Source organism: Aphelocoma coerulescens, chromosome 2 (assembly GCF_041296385.1).
Source record: "Aphelocoma coerulescens isolate FSJ_1873_10779 chromosome 2, UR_Acoe_1.0, whole genome shotgun sequence".
NCBI classification, from domain to species: domain Eukaryota; kingdom Metazoa; phylum Chordata; class Aves; order Passeriformes; family Corvidae; genus Aphelocoma; species Aphelocoma coerulescens.
Window position 1 is genome coordinate 52,984,193 of NC_091015.1, and position 16,371 is coordinate 53,000,563.

General features: G+C 38.8%; 1 protein-coding gene across 5 annotated transcripts in view; it reads left to right on the forward strand.

The window, feature by feature from the left end:
* Window positions 1–16,371, forward strand: part of TMEM108 (transmembrane protein 108) — a 162,639-nt gene that overhangs the window by 62,104 nt on the left and 84,164 nt on the right. The window contains exon 1 of one of the 5 annotated variants that reach the window (XM_069007471.1): window positions 12,105–12,178. The exons of the other annotated variants lie outside the window; for them this stretch is intronic. The gene's annotated coding sequence lies outside the window, so the exon portion shown is untranslated. Of the gene's footprint in view, window positions 1–12,104; window positions 12,179–16,371 lie in introns of those variants that run through there. 5 annotated transcript variants of the gene reach the window in all.

The following is a 16,371-nucleotide window of genomic DNA, read 5'->3' on the forward strand; positions in this document are numbered from 1 at the left end:
AGTCTGAGTTCACTTTGATCTTGACTTCCCCAAACTCACAAGCTTGAATGGGAAGCCCTGTAGCTGTCTTAGCTGTGCTTGTTCCAATAAGCTCTCTCAGGAGGCTGGATTTATTCCCTAGAGCATAGTGCCACACTGTGTGCCTTTTGCCTTCAGCCAACTCACATTTTCAGTAAAATACATCTGTCCTTATCTGCAAAAGGCTGTGTAGATGTAATACTGATGTGTAGAGTGAATGTGTCTTGCCTGGGATTGCAAGCTCTTGGCTCCCTGGGGAGGTAAGTCTTTATATGTAGAAGGTATCTAGGAGCAACAGTTGCATTCCCAAACCTTTAGGATGTTTGAAATCTTGCCCTTCATGTGGAGAAACAGACCGCATGTGCATTCACAATGCTTTTATGGCTTATACTAAAGGTGAAAATGCACTGTGACATTGGCTGGAATCATCCCACCACATGGGGAGGCTTTCAAGGCACCTGCTAATCATTAACAGCATCTGTGGTCTTTCTTGACTCTTGCTGTAGCCAAAATATTGCCAACACAAGTTAGCTCAGCTGCTTTGCTTCCATGTGTTTAATATCTCTGACAAAATGGGCATCCATTGTGAACAGGATTTAATATCGACCAGAAATCTCAGGCTGTTGATGTTGATACATAGATGTCTCAGTCAAGAAATAGAGCGAGGAAATAACTGAGTTTTAAATCTATGTATGTAATTTTATTCTTTTCACCTAAACTGTAAATTGACAGGCTACAGTCAATCTGTGCACCTTAGTCCTGCTATAGCTGTTTTGTCTCAAATAAATAGTTCAGTGTTCAAGGCCAGAGAAAGACAGAGAAACTGACCCTGTTGTTTAGTGGACATTTTAGGGCATTCTCACTACACAGAGGAGACTCAGGTTTTGTGTCTCATTTATACAAAATGGCAAAATATCTCTAGGAGGGCAGGGAGGGAAGCCTCATGTTAGATAAGCCGTATGTTGGCATAATGATGGGTTAAGTACTTATCTAGCTAGCTTAACCACCAAACTGGAAGGAGCATTATTTTTCTGAGAAAAGAGTTGAAAGGCCATTTATCCATCCAAGAAGAGTAGTCAAATATCTGAAATCTCAATAAATGAAAAAAAATTTGGGGTGGGAAAAATATCTAACTCATGTCACTGAACAACACTCAGTTGTACACACCATCAGAAAGTGTCAACATCATATGTCACTCTTCAGTTTTATATTTCTACAGTTGACAAATCGGAGATCGGGGCAGCACTGTGTCAGCTCTGCTATCACTGCAGTATTCTAGGCCTGTGTGCTGAGGCAGTAAAAAACCAAGCCAAAACTTTAGCTCCTGTGTAAGCAATGATTCTCCAAAATGCACAAGTAGGTGAAACTGGAATAAGAAATTGCATTACTCTTTGAATTTGCACTTTATGTCTAGTGCAGTTCCGAAGTATAAATACATGGAACTTGCACATATAGTAAGCTCACATATACAAATTGTCCTCCTGCTGACATCTGTAGTGCTGTTTGCATGGCCAGCCTGCTTTTGGAGCAGTCAAATGTCAGTAAAAGTGCCACAATCCCTAGGGAAGATAAATCAGAATATATGGGTCTCATCTGCATTCATAGCACAATGGGAAAGACTTAACAAAGTGATGAAGATGTAGAAATGGGAGCTTGCACAATGCAGGTGCTGTGTGCTAAGTTACTTAGGCATTCTGAAGATGAAGATATGTCCTGTTTTTTCCTGAATCTGTGATAAGAAGGATTATTCAAAGCTGCAATTGATTCATGGATAATGCAGACGTAGTATATTTTCACTGGAATGCAGAGAGAACTGGTTCATACAGATAAGTTTTTAGAGAGGAATGGCACAAGATTTTCTTTCCAAGTGAATAATGAAGCATCTGCATTGCCCTCAAAATGTCTAATATTGACTTTTTCCAACAAAAGAACATCAGATTCAGTGGACCACTGCTTTTGTGACTGTGCCTGGTTTATAGATCGAGTGATCGCTATGACAAATCCCACTGGTTTTTGGTGTGAGTTACACTGTTTTTTCAAGAAAACATTAAATGATTTATATAAAGTCAGTCTCCCTTCTAGCCTTAACAAACTACTCCAGGATGGCTCTTTGTTTGCATTGCTCCATGTGCATTTAGCCTTCTGGTGAATAGCAAGTGAAAGTTTTGTTCTGCTGTGTTACAGCATGCTCAGTTGTACTCCTACCTGGTGGGAACAGATGTATCTACTTCTCCTTCTTCAGAAATGCCTTGCAGGGCTTTGAGACTTGAAATGGCCTATTATCTACCAAATAACAGATGTCTTCACAGATTAGCCTCTTGGAGTAAAAACACAGGCACACCACACAAAAGATGATGATTAGCTAGTTGAATAACAATAGACAAACTCCAATGCAGATGTACAAGAAACAAGGAAAGGATCAGACACTTATATTTCTATTTTTCTGAGTTCATTATATACATTCATTTTTACAATGACATCTTAATGTTAAAGCTGCCATTACGCAGCTTTGTTTCAAAGCTTCTAACTTATGATTTTTTAAAATTAAAATAATGTATTAATATTTCTCCCAATTACATGCTGATAAAATACTTAATTCAGTTTGCCTACAATTAATGCATTTGTTGCAAAATTATTCCATATGTTAGTTTAGGTTTTTCTTCAAATAATTTTCAGTTAAAGATTTGCATTCGTATCTTTCAATATGAAGGAGATTGAAGAATGCTTCTGTGATAAATCCTGCAAATCATAGTACACCTCTCTGTATATGGTCCCAGCAGAAGCCAGAAAGTTTACTCACATAATTTGGAGTGAAGCATATGAAGAATCAGACACATTTATCTACAGGACTTCCCCTTCTTGATGGTCTGATTACCTCCTTGCAAAGATTCGAGTGCCTGCTATGGTTAGGTGGTGAGAGTCTTCCTGAATGCAGAAAAATATAGACTCTGTTGACCTTGAGTCTGGTAAAGGTTGCCTGATACCTATTTTAGTCTGTAATTTTTTTCATTTCAGTAAGAATAATTTAGTCTCTGAGAGAAAAAAAAAAAAAAGAACAAAACAGGGGAACAGGCAATCATATTTCATTGCATTACAGTACATTATATTACTTTGTGGGATTTCCATATCACAGATCAGGAAGTTGAAATCTGTCAGGGGGAGAGGACAATGCACAACAAGAACTAAGAGGGATTTCTGTAGTGGAAGTCAGGGTTAGCGTTTTTTGCATATTAGTGGAAAACTGCCACATTAGACTGCATTCTGGTCTGAAAAATCCTTATCCATGTATGTTTCTTTAAATTTTGCAGCTCAGCTATCTTAGGATTTTGTCAGAAGAGAGTATGCTTCAGATGGAGGAGATATGAAGGTTGTGGCCATGGCCTAAGTGGTTGACGTGTGTATTGAAATGATTAATAAAGGACAGGGCTGGGCCTAGGTCCCCATGTAAGGGAATCTAGGAAGGGGATAAAGTGATTATTAATATGTGGGCATAAAGTGGTGAGACAGAGAGAGAAGGAGCAGAGGAGTGCTGAGGAGGAGAGGATGGGACATTTGAGAAGGGATGGAAGCAATGCAGAGGAGAGAGAGAGGGGTGGACAGGATTCTGGCAGTAGAGACCAGACTAGCAGTAAGACAAGGTCAGGTGTTAGTCAGCCTAAGGGTTAAAGTCTGGGCTCAGAACAGAAAAGTCTCCAGTTCTCTGGAGGCTTGTGTGGGTGTCAGTATGGCTGTGTTACACAGTCTCTGAGCTGGAGTCTTTTTTTTATCATTTTCTTTTTTTTTTTTTTTTAACTGTGTAAGTTACACTTAAAAGCCTTTGAAAGGTACAAAGCAAAGGTCTCTTAAATATGGAGAGATTTTAGTCAACACTGCTCAGATGAATCAATATCTTATTTTATCACAGTAGTTCACTATGTCACCTCTTCCTCCCGTAACTGTACATCATTCAGATCCAGCTTTGAAGCCAGAGTTATTAATTTCCTGGGGAGCACTTCTGCGGCTCTCATTATTGCGGCATCCGAGTACTTTAAAAACATTAATGAATTTGTCTTCACAATGTGCCGATAAGGTGAAATGACATTATACACCAGGGAAAATGATGCACAGAATCATAATGTCAACAAAGGACATTTCATTTAGATGCCCAACATGAGATGTTCATGCTCTGATTTTCCAGAAACAGCACTGGATCATCCTCTCTTTGTTCTGGATCTGGCTTCTGCTGAGTCCATCACAGTTGGAATTGCTCCATGCTTCCACAGTTCAAAGCACAGGTGTTCTGTGCTCTGCTCTAAGCAAACAAAGAAGATGCAATTAATGACTGCCTGCACGGAGTTTGGGTTTTGTGGCCTCATTGGCATGAGGCCCTGGGGCAGAGACAGAATCCAGTTCCCTAGGGCAGCTTTCCACTGTCCTAGGCACAACCATGGTGGTTTTCCAAGCCCTTACCTCAGTCTTGTTGGACTGTCCAGTGGTGAGGGAGCAATGCAGCAAACAGCAAGTTTCTTCTTGTTGTGACCTTGACTTGCTGAATGTGTGCAGTCAGTCCTTGCTCTTACACTGAGTGGGGCTGAATAGTACATTATGACTATGTGAGTTTATTATTTGCATCGTTGCAGCGTGTACAGACCGTAGCCAGTGCAGATTTTTTGCACTGCAGGGAGAGGTGCACCAAAAGGGCTCTCATACCTTCATATTGATTCCTATCTTCTGTAACTCTGTTGTGGCAATCTTAGCACTCAGGAGCAGAGGCTCCTGAAGCAGAAAGAAGCTGCAATTTTATTTGAAAAGGATCCTTCATTGTGTCCCTGGGTGGCCTCAAATTGTGTGAGCTGATTTGGGATGAGGTGAGAAACATGTCACACAATACACCCGTGGCTGGGCATCTCCTTGTCTTTGTCCTTGCAAGGCTGAACTCATGTCTCAAGTGCATGGCACCCGAAAGACACAACATATTTCCCCAACTTTTTACAGCCTGTAGAAGCAAAGCCATGGTGCAGTCAAGCAGGACATGCAAGAGGCAGTCTCTGTTTTGCTGAAAGACTTTTCTTTAGTAGTAAAAGAGAGGGATAGAAAGGTACAGAGAATGTTTTTCAGATGCACAAATAGAATTTAGGCTCTATTAGCTTTCACAGTGAGAAGGGAGTCTCACTGAAGTCTGTACCTGCAAAAATCCTGCTGTAATAATCGAGTGTCCCCAAAATCCTCTCCTGTTCTGTTCAAGACCATTCTTCCCATTTTCCTTCATCAGTTCATTTTTATATGGAATCTCATTGTGGTGGAACAAAGTCACTGGAATTACTCTGGGTTTGCAATCAGCATCTCAGAACATGCCTTAGCCCATTTCAGTTGTAGTCTAGCAAGTAATACCTGACACACCTGAAACAGTCCTCATTACATTTTAGCTGCAGTCAGTTATTCAAGCAGATGTTTATTTATTAAATCCACCTATCAGTCCTTCACCTAAGCAGTCTTATTCTTTCCCTATCTGGGCTCTTCCTTATCTCTGTCAGAAAAAAAAGGAACAGCCTTCTTCAAATGGTGCCATTTGCTTGCACTGCTTTATGAATCCTGAGCCAGGTGCTGTGTCTATGCTGAAATAGACCCTGTCAGGGTCAGTGGGCTTCACCTGAGGAAGAACTTCACAGTCCCAGGCAGTAAATGAGACTCTTCACTAACCTATTAGAATAAGCTGTGCATCTGAGCATAATCTTACTTGACAGCATAATGTGTTTTTAGGTGCTGGTGTTTTGAGATTTCCCATTTTTTTTAATATGCATTTCCTTCTGGCTTACTTGCACCTCTATATATGCCAGTGAACCTTTTGAAGGAGGAAAGATGAGCTGTTTAGCCAGTAGCCGTCTTGCTGGCTGCACAAAGTGAAAGGGAAGAAAATAAGACACGGGATGCTAAATCCTCTCTAAAGCTACAGACCTGTCGTGTAGAGCTAAATCTGTCAGTGCCAGGTTAGCATCTTGCCTTATCATCTTACCCTACCTCTCCTTCTTTTGCCTTCAGTCCCCCTCTCCGAAGCCTTAAGTTGTAGACATCACGTTGACACAGACTAGAGCATTATTATTATTCAGAGTTGCGTAAAAAGTGAATTTACATTGAGTAAAACCAATAAGCCGTGGTGCTCTGACATTTAATTTTCCTGGAAATTCTTCCTATTGAATCAGACAGCACTACATGCATTTTCAAATGAAATTCAGTGTTTGCACTACAGTAACCTTGTAGGCAGAAGAATGAATAATTTGGAAATTACCAAGAGCCTATTTCCTGCCACCTTCCTTCAAACCTAAATTTTTATGGGGCTATACTTCTATGTGATGCCATGTAAAATTTTCATTTTATTTCCACCCACTGTCTCAAAATGGTGTGCAAAATAGTCTTCTATAAAAAGGGTTGATATTAATGGCTGCTTCACTGGTTGGTAGTCTCCTATTTTTTCTGTGGCCATTTCTTCCTTTGACATCAAACCCTGGGAAAGTTGAGGATAAATAAATGGTGTCCTTTGAACTAGACAAGGTTATAATAAACTCTGAGATGAAATGTCAAGTCTAAGCAGGTGTACTATTCTACTTTCCAGTGTATGTTGATCAGCCTGCCAAAGCAGAGCAGTCATATTTCAGAGCTCACTTTATCACCCTTCTCTTCTTACCATATTGAATGTCTGATTATAAAGGAGGTTGTAAATGGCTCTGTTAAAAGGAGGTTTAACCAGAGAGACGTAGGTCAAGACATCATCTTACTTTCTCTGTCAGATGATTATGCATTTATGCATCCATCCATCCAGATCTGCCAAAAATGTCCCTATTCTTAGATCTGAAGTTGTTATAATTTCATAGAAGAAGCCACTTCAGACAGACTTTGTCTTTGAATTGATAGACTTCATTTCAAGATGAATGTGTGTTCTAAAATAGCTGAGCAAAGGAAACCAGCAAACACTCCACTTGGGATTGCCCCTGAACTAACACCATGTCATGGGGGCACGAGGATCTGGCAAAGCACACAGTGAGGTCTTAAAAATGCCCAACTTTTCACATTTGTTTACCCTACTGATATTTTTACTAAAAATATTATTATGAACCATGTTGGGTTTTCTTGGGATTTATGGCCTGTTAAAAAAGCTGGTAATATAGGTTAGTATTAAATACATTAAAGCACCATTGAGACTGAATGGTTAAGAATTCAAAAGGTGGTTATACTTTCCTACCATGCTTTTTTCAATTATAATAAAATGTTTCTTTCAATCTTAGGTACTTGTGTATGTCTATTATAACCTGTCATTGTGAAATTAGATCCTTATGCTGTACTTACACAATATGATTAGAGCTGGTTCAAAACATTCAATCCAAAACTGACATGGAAATAATCTTGAACATATATTTTGATGAGAAATTCAATATGATTTTCTTTTGACTGAAAAGAAAAAGGAGATATGTTGTATAGGTTTATTAAATTTTTTTCCTTTCTTCTTTTTTCTTGTTTTTTTCTCCTTTTATCACTGGGAGAGGCATGCTAGTATAAATAGGGAAGGAAAGATAAACAGAAAACGTAGCTATCATCTATACATATCTACATAAACAAATATATATATGCAATTCAAAATTACAATAATGAATGCATTGCTTTTTATTTAATTTTTTGTGGCAGCTGAAGTGGTTATGTTCTCCTTAACTGTGGGGTATTGTTTGGTACAACCAGAATATGTGGGCAGGGCACTCCGACCTGATTCAAAGTTCTTCTTCTTCACCCATCTTCAGTTTTCAGAAAGGCTGGGTCAGCATCTGATGGAGCCAGAGGAGGACTACATTGCCATCCTTCATGGGTGGTTATTTCCTCTGTCCTTTGTAGATGTAAACCAGCTTAGGGAGTTGAGAGGCAAGGCAGAATGGATGGGTCTTGGACTTGGGTCTGCTGTGCTTATCTTACAGCAGGTCAGTTGAAATTCCCCTAGAGATGGCCCCAAACTTAATTAGCCTATCTCCATCTTTTTCCTCTTGCATATCCTTTAATCTCCTTAATCTTTACAGTCTCTTGAGGAAAGTTAGTACAAGGGACCTTTTTTACAGATGAAGTTTTCAAACCAAACCTCAGTATGTGAGATTTTTGTCAAAACAATCAGAGGCACTTTCCTCTCTTAGCTTGCATCTTTAGTTCACTGTAAATCAAATAATGCTGATGGACAATATTGAGCCTCCTTTGTGGTTGTGTCTTAAGGGTTATTTGTTTAGCTGGGTAATTGTGAGGTTCACTAAAGGGAAGATGATCTTGCAGTTAAAATGTTACATTGAGATGTTTCCATCTCTACTATAGATTTCCTTTAAAGTCATCTGGGGCCTGTGTAACACTGTTTTCAGGGCTCCAATACAGTATGTTTGACAGCACAGGACTTGCTTTTTGGAGTACTTAAGCATCTTTGTGAAACTGGTATTTTGGCCTGAATTTCAGACACGCAGAGCATGCATACTCCTCTTTGTGTACAGCTGATGCTTTCCATTCTTGAAAATTTGTCAATCCTCCTTAGGAATACAGTGCCATATTATAAGAGAGGGAAAATAGTACCTTCTCTTTTGTGTGCTTTTTTTCTTCTCTACTTGAAATACTTGCATTTAATCAAGCTGAATAGTGTGAAAAGCTTGGTTTCAGCTGCTTCACAAAGGTAAACCCCTCTTCCACTCTCCTATGTTTATTATAATGCAGGCAAAGCTATTTGCTTGCCTGTCCTTTACATTAAGTCTTTTTTTTAGTGTATATCTTACACAATGGGAACAAGAGAGTAGTTTAACACAGCTGCAGAGAAGTTAACCCCATAAGCCTTGAAATCTTTGTAGCTGGAGAAAGCTCTGGGTGAGATTCCTTTTACAAATGTTGACATCCTCATTTTCAATATTACGGGCTGAAATCCACTGATTGACCTTCAGCCGTCTGAAACTCAGTGGAGAGAAACAGCCCCACATGAGGAATGGGCCCCCTCCTCCCAAGAGAAGCATTTTAAACAGGACATAGGCATCAGGCTTCAGAAGAGCCAGTCCCTTGCTCTCTGCAGAGAGAGTTTCAGTGAATAAATCAAATGTCACATCCATAGTGTGGACATCCCAAGGCCCGCAAGATGCTATGGAAGATCCTCCAGGGAAAACCCACCATCACAAGAGTGATGTGGAAGTAGAGCTTGTTTCTACATCCATTCCCTGCTGTGACTGAGAAGGAAGAACAAGCTGTATTTTCCTTATTTTTCCAGAAGTTATAGAGGTATCTTTACTAACATTGTCTTGTGTGCTAAAAAAGTCTTTTAGCAGGAGAGCTTCCAAAGGTTATAAAGTTTCCTGTCAAAGAGCAGGCAATTTCCACTGCTGAATGCTTCTTTGGTGTAATCCATCCAGTTAAATTTTCAGCACGATCTTGAATATGAAAAGATTTTCTTTGGTTTGGCTCTCATAAGCCCCACAAAGAAAATTCTGAAAAACTACACAACTTAGTCTTAAATCTGTCGTATTTCATTTTTAAAAAAAAGTCTTTTCAAGATGACAGTGAAAGGTGCTTTTCACTAAGGACTTTTTCTGTACAACTTTCTTGACTCATTTGTTTCACTTTTTTTTTTCATGTTGTATTGTGAAAGATTATTCTCCTTGAAACTCAGAGAAGTTGGACTTTTTTTCTTTGGTTATCCAAAACAGCATGTTTCAAGGTGTGCAATAAAATTTCATTACCAAGGTTTCAAATGCCCATATATTCACATGTATTGAGCGGATTACTTACTAGGAAAGAGAATATTGCTAGGTGTCCACAGGGATTTCACAAAAATATTTCGCTATTTCATCATTGAATATTTTATATTCAGCCATATACAAGTTTTAAAATGAGCACAGAATTCTTCCCCTCTCCAACCCTAATATGTGTTAATGACCAAATTCTAATTATCCCTACAGCTGCTAAGTCAGTTTGGTCTTTAGGAAGATGTTAGCTTCTCAGACATGAATGATGTAAAGGAAAGGCTTCTTCTTTTCTCATGCTAAAAATTTTCCAAAATGGTCATGTCTCTTGTGAAATGACCTTTCATTTCTGCCCTGATATTTTTCCCTACCCCTTGAATGACTGTCTTTTGCTGTTCAGTGATTGTTCATGAGATGACCATAGATGCCAAGACATTAAATAACCAAAGGCAACAGCAGTTTCACCTGGCCTTCTCCGACTAAGTCCTTCCCCTGGCCGTGGTTGCTTAGATGTGAGGTTCTTCATGCCCATCTGTTTTTATGACAGTGAATCCCACGATTGTAGGCCTCTCCCTTTCATCAGCGTACCCCAGGTTTGACATGTGAACAAAGGAGGATGCTGAAGGGTGAGCTAGCTGTCAGTGTTCTCCACTTGCCACACACAATGGCAGTAGCCTTTAAGTGGTCATCTTGTCTAGAGTTGTTCATGGAAACACTGTCACAGCTGGGAGGAGGGCTGTGGGAATGCAGTCATTTGGACTGTTATGTTAGAGAGATGGGGGATGGCGACTTCAGCAGTTACTGATGAAGTAGGGAAGCTGAGGAAGAGGAAACAATTGCTGTCAGGGTTTCCTTGAGTATCGACACTACTTTTTCTGTGTGTTTTTCTTGACTGGTGTTTATCTTTGTGCTAATGGGGAGGTATGGATTCAAACACCAGTACAAGAAAAACCACGGCCAGCCTGAGGCCCAGTGGGGGCTCTGCATCGGAATTCAGAGAGGCGAGGCTTTGGGAAGGTTGGGGTTTTTTTCTGGATGCTCTGTGGTTCTCTGCTTCCAAGTTCTTGTCACACAGGATGCAAGAAAAGCATGGTAGTAGCTCTAGCTCAGTTCCTACCTGACTATTCCTTATGCAAATATGACAGGCCTGCACTCCACCACCGAGACTGGTTTTATTGAGCTGTGATATCCTGAGGGTAGACCCTACTCTGTGGAGACGTTAGGAAAGCAAAGGGTGTACACTTCTGAGGATAATTTTGGAAGTAGATATGAATTACTCATTCTTAGATCAGCAAAGAGGAATCCACTTCAAAAAGTGCTGAAAGATCTAAGTATAAAGTGGACATAAATATAAAAAATGCTGCACTCAGGATGTTATGAAGAAAGATGGTGATGGTGGTTTGCATGTTCTAAGCAGTGGGAAATAAATCACAGCAAACAATGTGGCACACGCTGAACAAGAACAGAGAATTCTTACTCAGAGGAATCTTACTGCTGCAAGTTAATCATCTTTTTATTAGCATGCCCTGAAGCTTTTTGGGATATAAATTTTGCAAAATAACATCTGGATTGTGGAAGTAGGCCATAAAATTAAGAAACAAATCATGAAAGCTGGAAAACATAAAGCTGTGCTTGAGCTCTGTGTAGCCAAGAAGAGGATACCTGCTTCATTTTATGAGGCACACTGGAATACCCGCTGTGACTAACCTGTGGGAAGCAGTGGATGAAGATCTTGATGGTGGAACTTATACTGGGGGAGTAACTCCTGGGGGTGGTCCCAGCTCTCTTGAGTTGTAAGTGAGGAGCCTCTGCTGTTGATGTCTCGTAAGAAATTTGTTGAACATCCTGGGGCAATATTATACTGAAAGGATCAGGGCTGGGTTTCCTTGATAGGGGAGTCAAAAAAGATTAGAGATGGAAGTACTTCTGTCTCCTTTTTCTCCTTCATTTTCTGCAGAAATACTATTGTTGAAAACTGTCTGTGATGCAGCTTTTTCTTTTTTCCAGAATGATCCATAGTGGAGAGAAGGCAGTCAGGAATAGCATAATGAGGTTGATGTGCTTTATGGATGGGAGTGGCATGTCTTTTTCCTGTCTCCTCTTTTCATTACCATTTTTCAGCTTCATTGTTTCAGTCTCCTTGTTTCCATTTGACATACAACGAAAAAGGGTTCTCCACTGACTATTAGCTTTGCCTCAACGTGTATCTTCTGTTCTTTCTCCTCTATTTTTCTTTAATTTAAGGCCTGGTTGGCATTTTTTTTCCCATCAGACATAATGAATGGCTGGGAGCTGTCAGCTGTTTTGGACTCTTTTGTCTTCAATCCATCATTATGTCTTCATTGTCCTTTTTAATTTAACTGAGATGTTGAGGGGATCACTTACTGTGAAAGACAATATTGCTGGATGTCCACAGGGATTTCACACATCTATTCATCATCTTGGTAAGATAAACTATATGTGAAATATTGTGTACTAAAAAATGCAAAATATGTTAGTCCATTTCAGACACCAAGTGCTTGACCAATATTTTTGAATACAGGTGTCTGTGGTGAGGCATGTGACACCTTTTCTGCATAAAAATTTCCTCTAATTTAAGTATTGAAGATGGATATTTAAAACTTGAAATTGATTTGACTACACACTTTCACTAACTTTATTACTTTGTTTCAAAGTATGTCGGTAGGGTACTCCAATATGACTTGCAGTATAGAATTGGGATGAAAGTCCTAATTACACCTTCATTTCCTGGTTTTCAGAGGGAGTTCAGAGCAATTGGGAATATGCCCATTCACTTGGAGGCCAAAATCTAGGAAATTAAGTTTAGAATACTTTAAAAACAATAAAATCTCAAGGATCAGGTGTATTTGATAATTCCCTCAAATACTCAGAATGGCTTCTCAAACATTAAAACTCAGTATGTTTCAAAATTAATAATGTGGAGAAGTCTACTCCCAAAAAACCTCAGGGAAGTTGGAGAAATGAGTGAGGAATATAAAATTGATACAAAACTCAGAGACTCACATTAGATTTTGGATTATTGAAGTTTAGCACGCATTTTCCAACTGAATTTTTTTCCAAGACCACTTCTGTTTCTACTCATCCTTTTTTTTTTTTTTTTTTCTGTAAGTGACAGTTTGTGTATTTAAAACAGGTGGTGTTACTCTGGTTTTAAATTAAACTGCCCAAAGTCAGGAGCTGGCTGTGTGTCTGCATTTTCCATCTGCATATGCACAACTTTGCTAATCAGTTAGTGCCTAAAATTACATACTTGCATACCTAAGAGAACACAGGTTGGTGAACTAGGGCACTCTCAGCTACCAGCCACTCAATCTGTAACCTTTCTTGATTGTGATAAATAAATGTATTTATCACAGGAGACCTGCAAAAGATTTTCATGAGATAAAGACTCCAAAACCCATGAAAAGAATTTTTGGATTAGATGTGCCTGCAGGGCCATGAGAGAGTATTGTGATGGCTGGACATAGGTTGATACTCAGAAAGGAGGTTTCCTGTGCAGCTATTGAAATGTCTGACCATGAGACTTTGCTTTGTCTTCTTAGAGGTACAGAAGAATTGCCGTGATTGGAAGGTATTATTTTAGAGACTGTGGCAACTTCAGAAGTCCTTATATCCTATAGATATATATTTGTAGTGTAATAATATTAATAATAATGACAGCAGTTCAGCTCTTCATTGCTATCTCTCAGAAAAGTCAAGGTAATAAATGATTGGATGGTAAAAATGGCAGATGAAATTCTGTGATGACAATTGCAAAGTCCCATCCACAGGCAAAAATTAGTCCTACCTCTAAATACCTGAGGATAGACTTCAGGTGAGTTATTGTTATTCAGCAGTCAGCTCTATAAAACAGTGGAGTGGAGCTCATGAAGACAAAGAGAATTGTAGGCACAACTGGAAAGAGAGTAGAGAGGAAACAGGAAATATCACTGTGCAATATAAAACTCCAGTACACACTCGAAGTTTGGGTGGCTGCATGCAATTTTGTTCCCTACTCCTCAGATCTGAACTGGAATGGATATGTTCAGCTTAAGGCATGGTAGTTATCAGACATAAGGTATATCTTGTTTATGAAAGAAGCAAAAAGACAGGAATTCCTCAGCTTGAAAAAGAGATTCTAAATTATGTAATGAAAGACTAAAATTGTATGACCTGAAAGAGATAAGTAAAGAATAATTGTTTTCAAGTTAAAAAAATTTGGCACCTTAGGTAATTTATTCCATTTAGGATTGCTAGAGAGAGAACAAGCTATACCAGAGTGTAAAGACTACCTTACACAGAGGCTATTTCACAAATCATTTCCCTGCTGTCCTGCTTGCAGCTCATGTTGAAGTCAGGGTAATGGGCTTGCTGGAGCTTTCACCTGGGTGGGTGCAGCAGTGGTTCCTCTGTTCTCAAGTCAGGTCTTGTTTCAGGGACTTAAAGGGCTGGTTCTTCTACCTCAATTTTGTGCAGCCTTGATAATCATTGCAAGCAGTTTCTGCCTTTGGAAAACCATCATTGGTGTTCCTGGGATTCCAAAGTTATACAAATAAATCTTATTAGATGTCTCTTGCCTTAAAGTAAAACAAATCCTTGTTTTTCACATATTTCCTGTATACAAGAAATAAGGTATCAAAACTGTGGAAAGCTTAATTGCAGTGTTTTCCATACATTTAAATATAAATTAGTTGAACTAGATGATCACTGTGGGTCCCTTCTGACTGAAATGTTCTCTTCTATTAAGCCCAAGTCACACTAAGGACTTTGAAGAAATTGAGACATTGTAAATTAATGGCAACATTTCATTTACGTTTGTTCCCTGAGTTCTCTATGTATAAATTTATGGCCACGTGGTCAAAAGTGTAAATCTTCTAACTGAAACCAACAGAAGAACATAATTCAGGTTTTTCAGTGACAACCTTTGTTTCTTTCCCCATATGCACACTAGTTCATATTTCTTAGCACAAGTTAAATTACCGGTCTAAATAAAGATATATATAAAGCATACAATTTATTTTAATCACAATATCAGAATTTATAAGTAAATACCTTTATTTATTATGGGTAGCATTAATATGGAGATGGAAGAGAAATACAAAAAAAATTGTGGTTCACAGCCAAGAACTGCATCACATCAACATTGCCAAGCATAGTTCAAATTATACAAAGCCAATAATGTCCATTTAGGGTTGCAATTTCAGATTTTCCCTTTTTTGCATTGTATTTTTATGACTTCAGATGGGTTAGTGCTTGTAAATCCTGTTTTAACACAATTTATTTGTACTTTGTAAGAGTAGTTGGGTATATGGTAGCTACACTGCAGGTGGCTTATATGGTTTTTTCCTCTTCCTGCATGTATTTTTATTAATATCTTAGTGGCTGCTAAACACAGACCTTTTGTATATGCTTCTTTGAAGAGTGCTGTAATAGGCTATGTGATGTCTGTTTATGCATAAGGACTGAGGTTTTTTTACTACATCTGGTTTGTCATTTGGTAAACCATAAGGAAAAAAGGGCAAAAGAAGTCCCTCAGCAAGTTTCCATGAGAAAACCATAGCATGAATCTAACATCGATTCGAATTAAAAATGGGAAGATAATTCACAGGTGATTGCTTCTATTTAGGAGAAAACACCTCGCAAATACTGGCATTTCTGCAAGTTACTGAGATGTTTTTAAGGTCCAGTTTTAAATGGAAAGTGTGGGAGAATCCAAGCACACAGCATTTGTGTGCATAAATTTCCGTGTGGACTAACTTAACAAAACCCATGCATCTTTTGTTACGGGCAAGAAAAGTCACGATCCTTTTGAGTTTCCACATAAAAGTCAAACATAGTTCTTTTTTCACAAACTCTGCAGCATTTATAAAGTTCAAAGGTGTTATTCATTGGTTTGACTTGTTTATCTTATGTCTTCAAGATTGCATTTTAAATAAGCTCTGAAATGACTCAGAAATGTCCCTAGGAGTTCAGAAGATGAAACTGTGTTGAATTGAAAGATAGAGGATACTACATACTATTTAATGTTGACCAGGGACCTTTCAGGAAGGTGATCTCAGTGTCCTGCTTTTCAAAGGTTGTTTTGAATGTTTAGCAAATTCTTTTTTCTGGAAAAAGAGCTTAAATGCTGTGTTGTCTTTGGGTACTCAGTGAGACATTACTCACAGCAGTGCTTTGGGACCACATTTGCTTTTCACTTCTGATTTATGCATTTCTTTTCCTCACAATGTGAATAATTAATATCAGCATGATTGGGATTTATTTTTTCATAATATTTTTTAAACCAAAGTGAAAAAATATCCATGTCAAGTATTTGAAAATACCATCTGAGGACACATAACATGTTATTAGTTACTCCCCAAGTGGGCAAAGGCAGGGAGGTAGGGTGGTCACATATTTTTGCCATGTAGCATTTTCAGACAGCAGGTGCAAGAATTATGAGATCCCTTTCTACACCAAGACAGTTCTGTTTAGAAGAAACAGAAAATGTCTAAAGACACAGAGAAGGTTCTCCAGCCCAGGTAGCTGGTGGGGTATATCAGGAAGGGATTTGACCTGCAGCAGCTGACTAACACGAAGCTAAAAATGCCAGGACAAAGCTGTCCTCTGTGCTACCATTTCAGCAGAGTATGAGATC